Below are 13,318 nucleotides of genomic sequence, written 5' to 3' on the forward strand. Positions count from 1 at the left end.
GAAGGCTGCAGTATCTGCTGACCGCGCTGTTCGTAGCAAGGGAGCGGCTGAGCTCAGCGGTGGGGGCAACACCTCCTCAGCCGTGGGAACAGGGCAGAACGCGAGCAGAGGTGGAAAAGGACAATGAAGAAATCAAATGGAGAAGCTAAGTAAAACTGCTTCCTGAGGCTCTTGCGGAAGGGGTGGGTATTGGCTGTGCGGTACGTTTCTGTGGCAGCTGTATGGATGCAGGATGCAGCTAGGAGAGCATTCAGGGAAGACGAGCACACGTCCAGGGGCTGCAGCCGTTGGTGGTGGAGCTGCGTCGGGTGCGCAGCGCCGGCTGCTGCTGCCTGCGTGTAAGCTGGAGTGCTTTTGCAAGCCTGTGTATTCCTATTGTACAGTGTGTGTAGCCTACGTGATTTTGATAGAAGACTAGGTATAGACCTGACAGGATTGTAGTTTTTACCTGTGTGGTTTATGCTAATCAGCAATCTGTGACTGCTTAACCTGTATCCGTTGGCAAATTACTCTTCTCTCCCCATAGTATGGGAAGAGTACTTAAGGTGGAAGTATTATGCAGGCAAAAATTGTAGTTAAAATTAATTGGCAAACCAATAAGCAGAGAGCAATTTTTTTTTTTTAAGACATGTCATTAAAAAAAAGTAATAAAGTATTTTATTATAGTATATTTATCGGGAAACTACTTTACACATCTCTCGTCTGCAGAGAGGTAAGAAAACAGAAGCACATGCTGTATACGTTTCCTGTTAAGAATATGGGAAGCTGGAAATAAATGTAGAGATGTGCTGCTTTGGTCCATAACTTGAAGAGATTTAGTATGGAGGGCTATTCCTTTTTTTGTTTTATGCTTTTAAAATTAAAAAAAAAAAAAAAAAAAAGGCAAGCAAATGAACGCTATATCATATAAATTAACTACAAGCAGGATAAAATTTGCTTTCTTCAGGACGAATACTCCTTAATGTTTGATCATTTGTTACAGTTTCTGTGTAAGCTGAAGGAACTATTGCAACAGGTAATTCCTTAATTTTGTATCACTATGCTTGCAGACAGGAATGTCTTCAGAAACCCACAGCCAACAGGATGAAGATTTTCATAGTATCCGCATGTTTGCCTAAATTCTTCCATAAATGTCACTGACAAATGTTGTACCTTCAACATGATTAGCTAAAGCTGTGTACTTGGACCTAGAAAAGTCTGTCAGTCATTAAATACGTGGAAAAAGCATAAGAAAATATGAAAAATTGGGCTGTGGTTTTTAAATTATCCAAGAACAGAAAAACTAAAAGGGATCAAATGAGAAAATAGTTAATATTTTAATGCACAAATATTTGGCAGGTTATTTGGATGTGATTACAGCATTGATACCAATGCGTAGCAAATTTATCTTGAGGAATAAATTCCAAAACCTCACAGGAAAACCTGAAAGGCTGAAATAAAACAAGCCCTTTGACTCTTGTGTGTCAGTGCTTGTGAAAATGAATTAAGGTTTCCTGTAACTAGTAAAACGAAAATTTTAAAACGTTCCTTCAAGTGAAGTTAGATCGTATCATCATCTTCCACTAGAGAGCAGTGTTTTGTTTTGGGAGAAAAAGGGGTTTGGGTAGCAATTCTTCATTTTTCTATTAAAAATGCTTTTTGCGGGCTGAAATGCAACTATGAGAAGGAAGGTTACCTGTTAATCTCCTTCCTCAAGCATATGCTTTTAAGGGAATTGATTTTCCTAAAGAAGCAAAGAGAATGCAGACATGGCTTTTCCCAGCTGAGGACTTGCTTATCTTCTGCCTTATCTGGCTTCAGAAAAACCAACCAAACAAAAAAGGTAGCTACAAAAAATAAAAAAAAGAAGCTTCTTCTACAGTAGAAGGCTGTAGTCGTTCCTGAGGTAAGATAGCAAGTTGCTCCTGGCAAGCGGGAGAAGAGCGTAGCCGTAGCTGTACTGCGAGATGTCTCTTTTGTCACAGCATTTTGCACGCAGCAATGATTGTTACAATCTGCGTTCATTCTTCACAGGGAGACTGAAGTACGGCTCCAAGAGCTGCTCCCAAGCATGAAGTTCTGGCAGCTCGCTGGGTAGCAGCTCACAATCTTCGGCTGCTGCTGAACCCCAAAGCAAGGCTGTATTCAAAACACTTGAAGGTGCTGCTGGGACATGCAGGAGACCAACGTTTAGGATGGACAATAATAGGAAGCAGGCGCTGTGTGTGTACGGACAGCTGAACACAGCCACATTTATGAAAGATGACTTCCACTTTAATGTCTGAAAGGTACAGGGATGCCTGAAAGGTACAGGGATGCCTGTAGCTGTGTTAGTTCCTACCATATGTGTAACAATTCCCGTTTTTGGGGTGAGAACTTGTATGTTGACTGGCTGTGCTTAGGGATTCCGCTGGCCGTGAGCTGCTTTGAATCCTTCACCACCACAGTGTCTTCTAGTTACACATAAAGCCACTGTGTGCATCAGATGGTAAAAGGTGTTTCTTAATCCAAAGAGTCTGTCTTGTGAGTTCAAGCCTGTGAGATCAGGAGTAATTGCATGTTCCTTTTGGAAGCAATGATGGTGGGTGTGGTGGACGTTGCACAGGAATAGGGTGTTTTCTGCAGGTGTTGAGGAAAGCAAGCTGAAAAGACAGGGAATGCAAAGGTAAGCAAGGGGGTATGGAAGCAGAATGGTGTGGAAGTTCGTATCTCTTGGGTGGGGGGGGGGGGGGGGGGGGGTGGTACAGAAAGGTACCAGCTAGATAAAATGACTCACAGATGTTTGTAATCTCTACAGGGCGTCCCAGGGAAGTGATGGAAATAGCTGGAAAAATGATGTGTATTCCTGAGAACTAAGATTTCATCACATGTACTGGAGTTTACTGTGACAACTGATAGTTAAATCACTATTTGTTCATTAATGACTATTAACAAGTGTCTGATAACCCTGAATTCTTTCTTTCAGTTATTATATCTGGTGATAATATTCTTTCAACCAACTCTGCACAATTTTAGCTCCTTACCTGCAAGGCTAACCTACAGTTAACTGTAAAAATTGCTCTGTGTGTTGGGTTTTGGTACGGCCCACGTGGAAGATCATATCTGTAATTGGAAGGCAAGCAGGAATCTGTCTCTTAGTGTTGATACTTGCAGTTAGATCACAACCATTCTGGGAAAATCTGTATGTGAGGTTTTTAATAATATGTAAGTCCTGCTACTGGACCAAGGTACAGAAATTGCATAATTAAATTCCTAGAAGGAAGGCTACATAAGCTATGGAGGTCAGATGGATAACTCACTACAGTTGGAAAAGGAAAGCTGTTCTATACAGATTTTTTTGTTGTTATGAAAGAAGACCGCTTGCAATGAACATCTGCCATCACAGCGCTGTGATCTTGTGGATTTCAAAGCTGGATAATGCTGAGGAGTTTAGTCTGTGGGTAAAAGAGGACATACAGGTGCCTCTGTGACTGTGTTTTTAACAGTCCACAGGGAGCTGGGGTGCCCCAAAGGATTTCGTACCAAGTTCCCTTCTCGTCTGTGATTGCTGCGTATCGTCAGCTGGAGACGTTGTTGACCAGAAGTGAAGCTCTTTACAGAAGCAGCAGGTATCTGGGTTATTAACCACAGGCATTTTATTCTCCTCCTTTTGATAGTGGGTGTTGGTTGGGAATCTTTCAATACGTATGGTAATTCTATCTGCATGCAGCCCTTTGAAATGTTAAACTGTGCAGATTTTTAAAAGCAAAACAAAGAAAATGAATTGCCAAGAAATGCAAAAGCAACAGTGAGTCTGTTCCAGTAAACTTCAGGAGTCCCAGAAAATGCCAGAGTTAGGTGTGAGACTTAAGAATCATTTGGTGCAACTTATTATTCAGGATTCTGCTGGATTCTGAGACAAACTGGTTAGCAGTGGGATGTGATTCATCCCTGTGTGTAACCCTGTGATACTATTTTCTCCTCTGTTACTTCACACAGGAGTTGCTTCTCAGAATCCCCCTTCCTACGGAACGAAGCCCTTCAGCCTGAGCAATGCAGTCACAGGTCGCGGATTCTTCAACTCGGGCTGATTCACAGCATCTCTGTTGTCACTCAAGGGCAACCCGCAGCTTTCAAGGATGGCCTTGGCCGTATCACGGTGCAGGCCTGCAGCACCTGCAGTGGTGCGTGCCCCGCTGCCGCAGGGCACACGAGCAGGGGATCTTTCCTGCACGCACTGGAAGGAAGGGTGCACCTCGCTCCTCACTCTGCGCTCACCCCTGCACTTCTCCAGTCCAGCCCCGCTGCAATGTTTGCTGTATGTGTAGGTGTCTTGACAAACCCACTCGACAGCTCATTCCCTTTCCCATATGCCATTCTTCCACATTGCTGGCTCATGCACATGTTTTCCAGTTACATTAGTGGCTTCCTTTAAAATTCCATTTCTAAGACGACACTTAGGTCTTCTGACTTATGCCACTGCTGTGCATTTTGTAGTTTCCCCTCTACATTTCTTTCTTTCTTCTTGTCCTTGTTTCTCACACAGAATCCTCCCTTCTGGGCCCGTGGTGACTCTCACTGCTGGTGACACCGCTGCCCCGCAGCAGGGCTGTGTCAACCAGTACCACTGGCTGGCTGCAGCTCAGCCAGGCAAGGTTACTGCGATCCTTTGCCTGCAGGAGGATTAAACCACTCAAGGAAAAAACGTCTCCTCAGCACATCTGGATGTGGAAATTTACTGCCATTGAAATTACTATTATGGTCAAATAAGTTTTTTTAAAAAAATTACCTTATTATATAAGGGAATGTATCCATACTCTGAACTGAAAAGAAAGGCATCCCTGCTTCATGTGGCTCTTTGTCAGCATTGAAAACCTTATTCAGCTGTTTAATTCTCCATTTACTTTTCCCTTTAGCCTGCTTCTGGTCCTTCCCACTTACCAGACACCAATGTTGTTTCCCTTGCTTGTGCTTGTGTGTATTCTGTTGAGAATAAAAATAAGGAGAAGCGGGGATCAGCCCAGCAGCTTGGTAGTAGTTGGCACATGTAGAAACAATTAACTGTTGCTGCCGCACACTTGTATGACCTGGGGAAATCTTTAGGCTGTCTGTAGGTTAGATTCCGACTGTTGAAGAGTGTTAATAGTGTCTCTTCAGCAACATGGTTGTGAGAAGAGATGCTAGAATCGTCAGGGTCAGTGAAGGGACTCTGCTCGTGAAAACTTCCATGTGACACAGAACACTTGGTCAATGGCACGTACTTGTCTTCCTAGGTTTTTATTGCCAGGATGTGTGGATTAAACAATGTGATCAGCATCTGCCATGTATAGTTCTTACTATTCTTTCATCTTCCAAAGAAAGCGGAAAAAGGCTGGAAGTTGCTCTTGCAGTCAGCTGCGGGACAGACACTGACTCCAGCGGGGAAAGGAGAGGGCAGCGAAGCTCTTCGCTGCCGTTAATACTCTTGGAGGGGGAGGGTGGCAGCTCTGAAGACGAGTGAAGGGAAAAAAATTCTAACAGTACAAATAGCCCACGGTAAGAAGGATAATACTTGGCTTGCCTTGCTGATGAAGTGTATATATCCTTCATGGACTATCCCTAGCAGACTTGGAGACTTCTTAGTTCAGTTATTCTTTTACACAGTGTTTTTATTACCAAATTGGGGTTTCATTCAAGTCCCCTGGAAACCCATTAGAGAACTCTTAACTCGGCAGAACTGGATGAGCTTTGATATATGAATTATATTAAGTATTTCTATCCATCAAACTCTCCACCAGTTAATGCATCTTTTTAAGTTTCAAGCAATCACATGACACTTCTCTAAACATCATTGCTGCTGACTTGATCCAGAAAGAATCATGTTAACCAAAATCCTTTTTAAGGCTTCCATGCTGCTCAGGATTTTGTCTCAGATGTTTCTGCTTTTTCTGGGCACGCTCAGGATGTTTGTTTCCATTTCGTGTCGAGGTGGGGATTTTCTGTTTGGTTTGGGAGTTGGTTTTTTTGTTTGCTGATCAGTTCTGACAAATCTTGTCGTTCTTAATAATTTAAGTTCTAAATAACTTTTATGGCATTTTCCTTTAAAAAAAAAAAAAAAAAAAGACTCCTCATCTTGAACTGTTGCATGTTTCATTTTTACATTTGTGTTAAGAGGGGAAAAAATATGGATGTGTCGGAGATTTGTAGCTCAGTTTAAACTGGATGACCAAACCCTGTGGAAGCTGGTAACGCAGCTGCCACTGTGCCAAGCTGAGACGTTATTTCATTCTGGAAGTCTCTGCTGGCTTTCCCATCCCTGCCAAGGCATGTAGGCTGGCGCACAGACTGTATTCCTCTTGCCTTCTAAATTGGAGAGTAGCTTGGGAGTTACTTCATTTCATGTTAGCCACTGTTTTCAGAACTGGGTTTAGTTAAGTCCAGTATTTTTGTCACGTTAAACACTCCTCGGTCTTCAGTTGCAACCTGGCCCATAAATGCGCTCTGCCTGAGTACAGCAAGTCGTGCAAGGGTTCCTCTTCGACTTTATTCTCACTGTAACCTCAGTCTTGTGTTTAGCTCCTACAAAAATAATTTCTCCCTCCAGTCAAGGAATATCCTGCAATGTTAAAAGTAAAAATCTCTTCTCAAATCGGAAGCATATGGCATTTATGCAGTTATTTATGTAAACAGAAATCAACAAATAGCAGTTCACGTCTTGGCTACGGGTCTGACACACAGGATCTGCTTGAAGACCGGCATATTTTTCACTCTCCTGACCATCTACATTTGCCTGGTTTTCACAAAGTTTCGTACACAAGTAATGAAAGTACCCTAGGAATGCTTCTCCTATATCATAAAACAGATTAATTCCGAATGCTAGAGCATTTCATTATGAAGCAATACTAATTCCCTCCAGCTGGATGCTCCCCACAATCCCACTCATCTGCTTCCATGCATGATAAGCTTTTGGAGTCCAACCAAATCTGAGTACTGGTCTATTCTCACACACAGTTCAGCTGGGTACTGGTTTTTTTTCAGGAGCTGGGCAGCCCCTTCTGTCCCTTCACCCTTAGCTTAAGTACTGCAAAACATACGAGCGGTGTGACAAGCTCTTCAGGCACGTGGGGAAAGACGGGTGTTGTGGGGTATCTAGAGGAAACTCGGAGAGCCCCAGTTGCCTGCGTACCTGCCTCCTTTTCCTTTGGGCTTGGACTAGAGCCTGCCCTGGAGCTCTCTCAGTGACTATCGGCTTCTATTTAGCATCAGGAGCCTTTTTCTTCAAGTCCAGCTGTCCCACGATTAAAGCACTGCCCCGTGCTCACCGTTTGTAAAAGTGGGCATTTTTGTGTGTCTCGGGCAGTTGTTCCCTGTGGCTCTGCATGTTTCTGCCCTGAAGTCTTTCTAAAGCTCTGTTTTGTCATTTCTGCCTGCTAGGCACGATCAGATTTTTTTTTGCTCTTCCTATACCCACCAGGCTGATGTCTGAGAGGAATGGTACTCTATCAAAACAAATTCCCTTCTTTTTGGCTGTTGGGGGTTGGTTGTTTTTTTTTTTTTTTTTTTAACATACTACATTTTTTTAACGGTAAAACGAATTGTGTGTGTTTTGGTGGATAATGAGCAAGGCATCTGAACCAAAGCCCTTTCAAATCAATGTCACCTGCAAAGAGTCTTGGATTAATCCCTAGGTCCTTTCATTGACTTGGAGACCCTCAAAACCTTCGCTTGTAACTGAGATGTATTCAGCTCTTCAAGTCTTGCACGTCAGTAAGATGGGAAGCCACTTGCTATTAAAAGTTCCTATGTAATTCTAAGCAGATCTGAGGCTTCAAGTATGAAATGGAACGTAAGAAAATACCTTTCCTTCTTCGAGAGCCTTTAGATTCAAATCCAGTTGGTAAAATGCTCGCTGCTGATGGAAGAACAAGGAAGGTGGTGAAACCATGCCAAGGCTTCCTCTGGAGCACTTGCTATTCCATTTGTCCACCTCCTTCAACAGCAGTTTGGGTTTTCCTCTTACCAGCTTGTTCATAGAAGTTATCCAGGGATGCCGAGGGCACCCATTTGCTTTTATCTCCCCATTCATGCCAAAAGAAGTAAAAGCAACTGATCGGTATAAATAAGTCTTTCTTGGCTTGACTTGAAAACTGACCTAGAAACCAACCCAACAACAAACCGCAAGCAAGAGCTTTTAAAGGGGCTGTTTAACATCTGCTGGCTTGCAGAAGTTAACCACATCACAAGTCAGCCCAGTCTCCCAAAGAAAATGAAATCACCCCCCGGTTCTGCTCTAATCAGACGGGTGCTTGGGATGTATTTGCAGGGCGCCTTCCCTGCGGAAGCTGAAATTCTTACAGCCCCGTAGGCACGGGTAACGTGCCCCTGCAGGATCGCCGCTTTTCCTTTGCTGCCTGTTTTTAGAAGCAGATGTCTAGGAAACAGAAGTGATTGTGTGTGTTCACAGCTCCAGGAGGAGCGAATTTCCCTCCCCTTTTCTTCCCCCTGCCCTTGCCCACCCACCCACTCTTCCCACTGGGTATCCTGCCCTAGAGGAAGGCATTTTCGTCCTCTTTTAACCGGCAAATCTTTAGTTGCTTAAGTAAAACAATCTTTTTAATTTGTTTTTTTCAGCAGCCCCTGGAAATCTAAAACCTTCAGCAGACAGGGTGTTCTCTTTCTCTTGAAGCTGACTGGAATAACTGTCTGATCTTCTTCATTTTAATTTGCCCAGAGAGGGAATGGGCCAAAATAATTACTATCTGAAAACTGCCTAGTGCTGTGCAAGAGGAAATGACTGATAGGTTTTAAGGCTGCAGGAGGAAAAAAAAAATAGGGAATATAATTCTCTGGTCTGCTTTCCTTCACGCTGTATGTCATAGAAGCTCACTTAAGAAAGAGCTAAACCATTTCCTGGAGTTCACGATTGCACATTTTTAGGAAGATAAATGATCCTTGTGCTTCTGTGAGAGGCTGACAGCAGCTCCCTTGGTCTACAGCTCCAGCACCAGTGCTGAGGATCTCAGGATTTATGGGCATAACCCATTCCTGGAGGCGATACTGCCAGGTGAAATATTTTTTCCTAGGCAATAGTGAGACTGCTCACGTTATGTTTGGGGTTCGGTATGGGTTTTTTTTTTTTTCCTTTTTATGTGTAAATGAGATCTTCTGATCTGCTGCCCCATTAAACCAGCACCTTCCTATCCTGAAAATGCTAATTAATTGTCTGTGGGTTACAACCACCTGAAAAACTAAGCTTCTATTGAGAACTGCTTAGCTGCTAGTGTTTCATATAACATCTATTACAAAATCTCTGTGGTGTTTACCATGTATCTAGACAGCTCTAATCTTAACTTAATGATCTTAACTTAACTTGCATTTTTCATATACCTGTCTTGGAGATTGTATTCTTTCGCAGGATCCATACAGTGTTGCCAGCTTCCATTAATTTACTGTAAATCTCAGTATTTTTCTCTAGACCCTTAATTGCTTGAATCCCATGATTATGTGAGAAGCTTAGCTTTCATTGCAAAACTGTTTCTACCGTACATGGCTGCCAACGATGCTTGAAGACCTGTATCCTAAGGGCTCCAAAAACCAAAAATCAAATAAAATGTCTCCCATTATTTTTTTTTAAATAAAATAAAAAAAACCCTCCCAATCCTAAAGAAAATCCTCTACTTTTGCCCATTGGGATTTCTAACTGGTTCTGATTGCTGACGTTGAGGAGGGGATTGGTAAAAGTACAGCGAGCAGAGCTGCTGCTGTGGCTCGGGCAGCAGTAAGCAGGTGGGTATGGAGGAGGAGGAATTATTTGCAAAAGAGTGGCAGGTATTTTTTGCACAGACTGTTGTCCTACTAAAAGAGTTATTAAAGTGAGTATAAGGAAGTTTCTTTTGGGTGTTTCTAAAGGCTGTCCTGTCAGAAAATACCAAGCTAACGTAGTTCAATAGCATCACTCAGTGTGTGGATGACCGATGCAGAATACAAATCTCATCACCTGATGGCTTTTGGGAACAAAGATTTTGCCAGACAGAACAGTTGCTGGGTGCAGCCCTTGCCATTGCAGGTGCAACGTATTTTACTATCTTCCCAAAATCCATCTTGAAAGCAGGTAGGCTTTTCCTTTCTGTTGCTCTTTACTTTTTTTTATATATTTTTTTCCCCTTTCTCCTTCCTTTTTCCTCTGCTCTCCTCTTTCCTGCTTGATTGTCACGATGCTCAGAGTCGTCTTGGTTTCAGTCTGAAGCTCTCTGACCTGTATGGAAGATAGACTTGTACGGGAAGAACTATATGCTGGATTATGTGAATTTGAATCTCTTTTTAGTTTCTAATGCAAACGTATGACACAACATTGTATTTCAGGGAATGTGCTGAGCTTGCAAACACAAGCATGATGGTTATTGCATAATAAAAAAAGGTGTAATGGCAATTACGGGAACAAAATCTTCTTGTACTAGAGGCTGAATCCTGCTTTTGATTCTGATCTTAATCTTTTTTTTTTTTTCTTTTTTTTTTTTTTTTTTGGTACTGTAGTTCATATTGTGGAATTTGCTGGGATTTCATATACTGCAGAGTTCTGAGGACTTATAACAGAAACAGTCTTCATACTGTGGCTTGCTGAAACCTAATGCTTGTGCTGCGGATGATCCTGTCCTCCCAGCAGAAAATTCTGCAAGACAAGGACTTGAAAGTACTTGGCTGCCCCCATCTTAAATCTTCAGAGGGAGGTTTTTCAGAGGCAGATGTACCAAGCAAATACCCAACTTGATTTTTCAAATTCCAGTTTCTGCTTTTGAAAATCGTTCCCAAGGTCTTGCTACTTTCTTAAGCTTTGGATGCTTTATCTGCATTTGAAAGGTTCCATTTCTGCATGGAACACTAGTGCTTCTCCTTTTCTTTCTGAAAAGAAGATACAAAATGGCATAAAAATAACCCTGATTTCTGCCTCCATGTCCCTATCTTGTCCCTTAAATGTGCTTCCCAGACTGCACAGGCTAGCCTGATACGCTCTTTCAGAAACCCAGTGTTTTTTCTAATGCCCAAAACCATACATCCTCAGTAGCCTAGTTTCCAAATCTTAGTATAAGAGATTTGGGAAGCTTCTCCAAAGCTCAGAAAAATCTACTGATCTTCCCCACCCCCACCCACCCTGGTAATTTGTCAAGTTGTGGTTCGAATCCAATTTTGCGTAAGCACCCGTGACGTCCTATGTCAAAGCTCCAATTTAATTACATTTTTAAAAATCCTTCCTTTTATTTGGTTTAAAGAAAAAACAAAAAACCCCACATGCCTGCCTTTTGGTACTCTGATAAACACCTGGTTGATTCTTGCATAGTCTGTGCAAGTTGTAGACTTCAATTCATTTCAGGGATCTGTCTTTTATTAACTTAGATTTTAATTCTGAAAATTTATTCCACAGATATATTCTTTCTTCTGAAAACTTGGTGGGGAAACCAAAGGTTTTGCCTATTTATTTATTTTTGCTTTTGGAGACAGGGAGGAAGGAATTAATTGAACATTGGGTTTGCTGCTTATTTTGGCAGTAGGATTGTAGATTCCAGGGTCCTGTGATGATCTGAATTTTGGCCACTACATAAACTTCTGGCAAAATAATTTTGCATACATTTCATGGTTTGAGTCTTCAAAGATGACATATATGCCTAAGCTTTATGAAGGCTTTCTGTGCACTTGCTTGGGAAGGTCTATACTGAACCAGGTGACTGAGGTAACAGCAAGGTCCCTCTCTTATACAGGCAACTGCCAGCCGGCTGGACCCATGAAAGAGAGGAATTTGTCTGAATTTATCAGAGAGCAAAGAGGACTTGCATTTGCAAGAAAAATGGAGTCTAAGAGACTGCACTGCCAGAAAGAAAGGAACCCAACACGACAGGGATTTACCTCCTACCTGGCGCGATCTGAGCAATGGCAATGGGAGACGCAGGTCTGCAAGCAAAAGGCGAGGCAGGCATCGCAGGATGAGGAGACTGACGCTTTGTTTGGAAGAGAAGGCAAAGGACTAAGACACACATTTGGGAAAGGCAGGAGTAAATGGAGTCCAGAGCAAACACTTGCCAAGGCACACCTCCCTCTAGACTTTGGAATGGGACTCAAGATACCCGAGCTGTGCCCTGCCCGAACAATGTCAGCCTGTGTTACTGCAGGCTCGGGTGCAGGGCGCCTATTGGAGCGCTGAGGCAGGCAGGGGACAGAAACCAAGACTGTTCTTTGTTATTTCAGGTAGCAGAGGACTGTCACATAGATCTGAAGTACAGGTCTCCTCATAATGCCCCATAATGAAATTTGGTTCTTTTCTTCTTTACCTTTTCTTTGTTTCCTTTTCTTGACAGGAAACCATCTAAGCCTAAAACACGCGATAAAAAAATACTGTTAAAGGACCGCTGAGATGACAAAGCCTTAACAACTGGGAAATGCTTGAACAATTTGTGCCATCTTTGTTCAGTCTCCCCATGAATTTGCCTTAGGAAAGCTTTCAGTTGCCCAATGACTCGCCCGACGTTCCGTTGCAGGCACGGAAGGGGACTGACCGCCTTGGCACGGGCTGAGCGTGGTGGCTGCGATGGCTGTGCACGAGGTGACACAAGGCAGGTTGCACTTCTCACTGGTAGTTTTTCACTGTGGTCTATTTCTATTTTGTTTTGCTGAGTGAAAGACAACAATTAATGCATACCGGTGTTAACCAATATTTCTGGAATGTACGATCACTTTACTTGGCTAAACTTTGCCCAACTTACTGGAGAGAAATAGGCAGCTTTTCTGATAAATTTAAATGGACTAGAAAGACCGCAGGTTGCAGGAATTTACATTAGTCACTAGCCAGCAAAGCTAATCTCTGTGTATTTTGTCTAGTAAAGGCAGTTGCTAAGAAAACCACGGATGCAAATTAGAAGAAATGAATCTACAAGAGCATAAGTAACAATGGCCCAAACGTGAAAAAACTTGTTTCAAAATTATGCCGTACTTTCAAGTATTTTTTTAAATAATGACTTTTAAGGTTGAGGAAAAATCCCCAAGTCCCTTTATTCTGTGTCTGCCTCCACTAATAGCAGCAGAATGCATACGATGATTATGCACGTAACCCCAGGCTGTTTTCACATCTGAGAGACATCACCGTCCTTGTCTGTTCAGCTATGTAACATGACTCGAATCAGTTTGGCACGCCAGTTCTCCAAATGGGTGTGCTAACAGAAAATTTTGGGGAACAATTGCTTCCCCTTGTGCACTAAACAAAGCACACAAGTGTTCGGGCAGGAGGCGTTCAGGTACTGGGTGTAGTGGGGTTAATACAGTATCTGCGGCGCTCTTTCTGTGTCATTACAGCCACCATTGTTTTTGCGGGGTATCAGAAACACACCGGCAAGTC

The 13,318-nt window shown here is 42.7% G+C and overlaps 1 long non-coding RNA gene across 1 annotated transcript; it reads left to right on the forward strand.

Moving 5' to 3' along the window:
* Positions 1-3,429: 3,429 nt before the first annotated feature.
* LOC129736752 (uncharacterized) lies at positions 3,430-6,075 on the forward strand. Its single transcript, XR_008733770.1, has 2 exons — positions 3,430-3,587; positions 3,958-6,075. It is a non-coding gene; the product is annotated as an uncharacterized LOC129736752 (long non-coding RNA).
* Positions 6,076-13,318: the final 7,243 nt, after the last annotated feature.

The sequence above is a fragment of the Falco cherrug genome, chromosome 9 (assembly GCF_023634085.1).
Source record: "Falco cherrug isolate bFalChe1 chromosome 9, bFalChe1.pri, whole genome shotgun sequence".
Lineage (NCBI taxonomy): Eukaryota > Metazoa > Chordata > Aves > Falconiformes > Falconidae > Falco > Falco cherrug.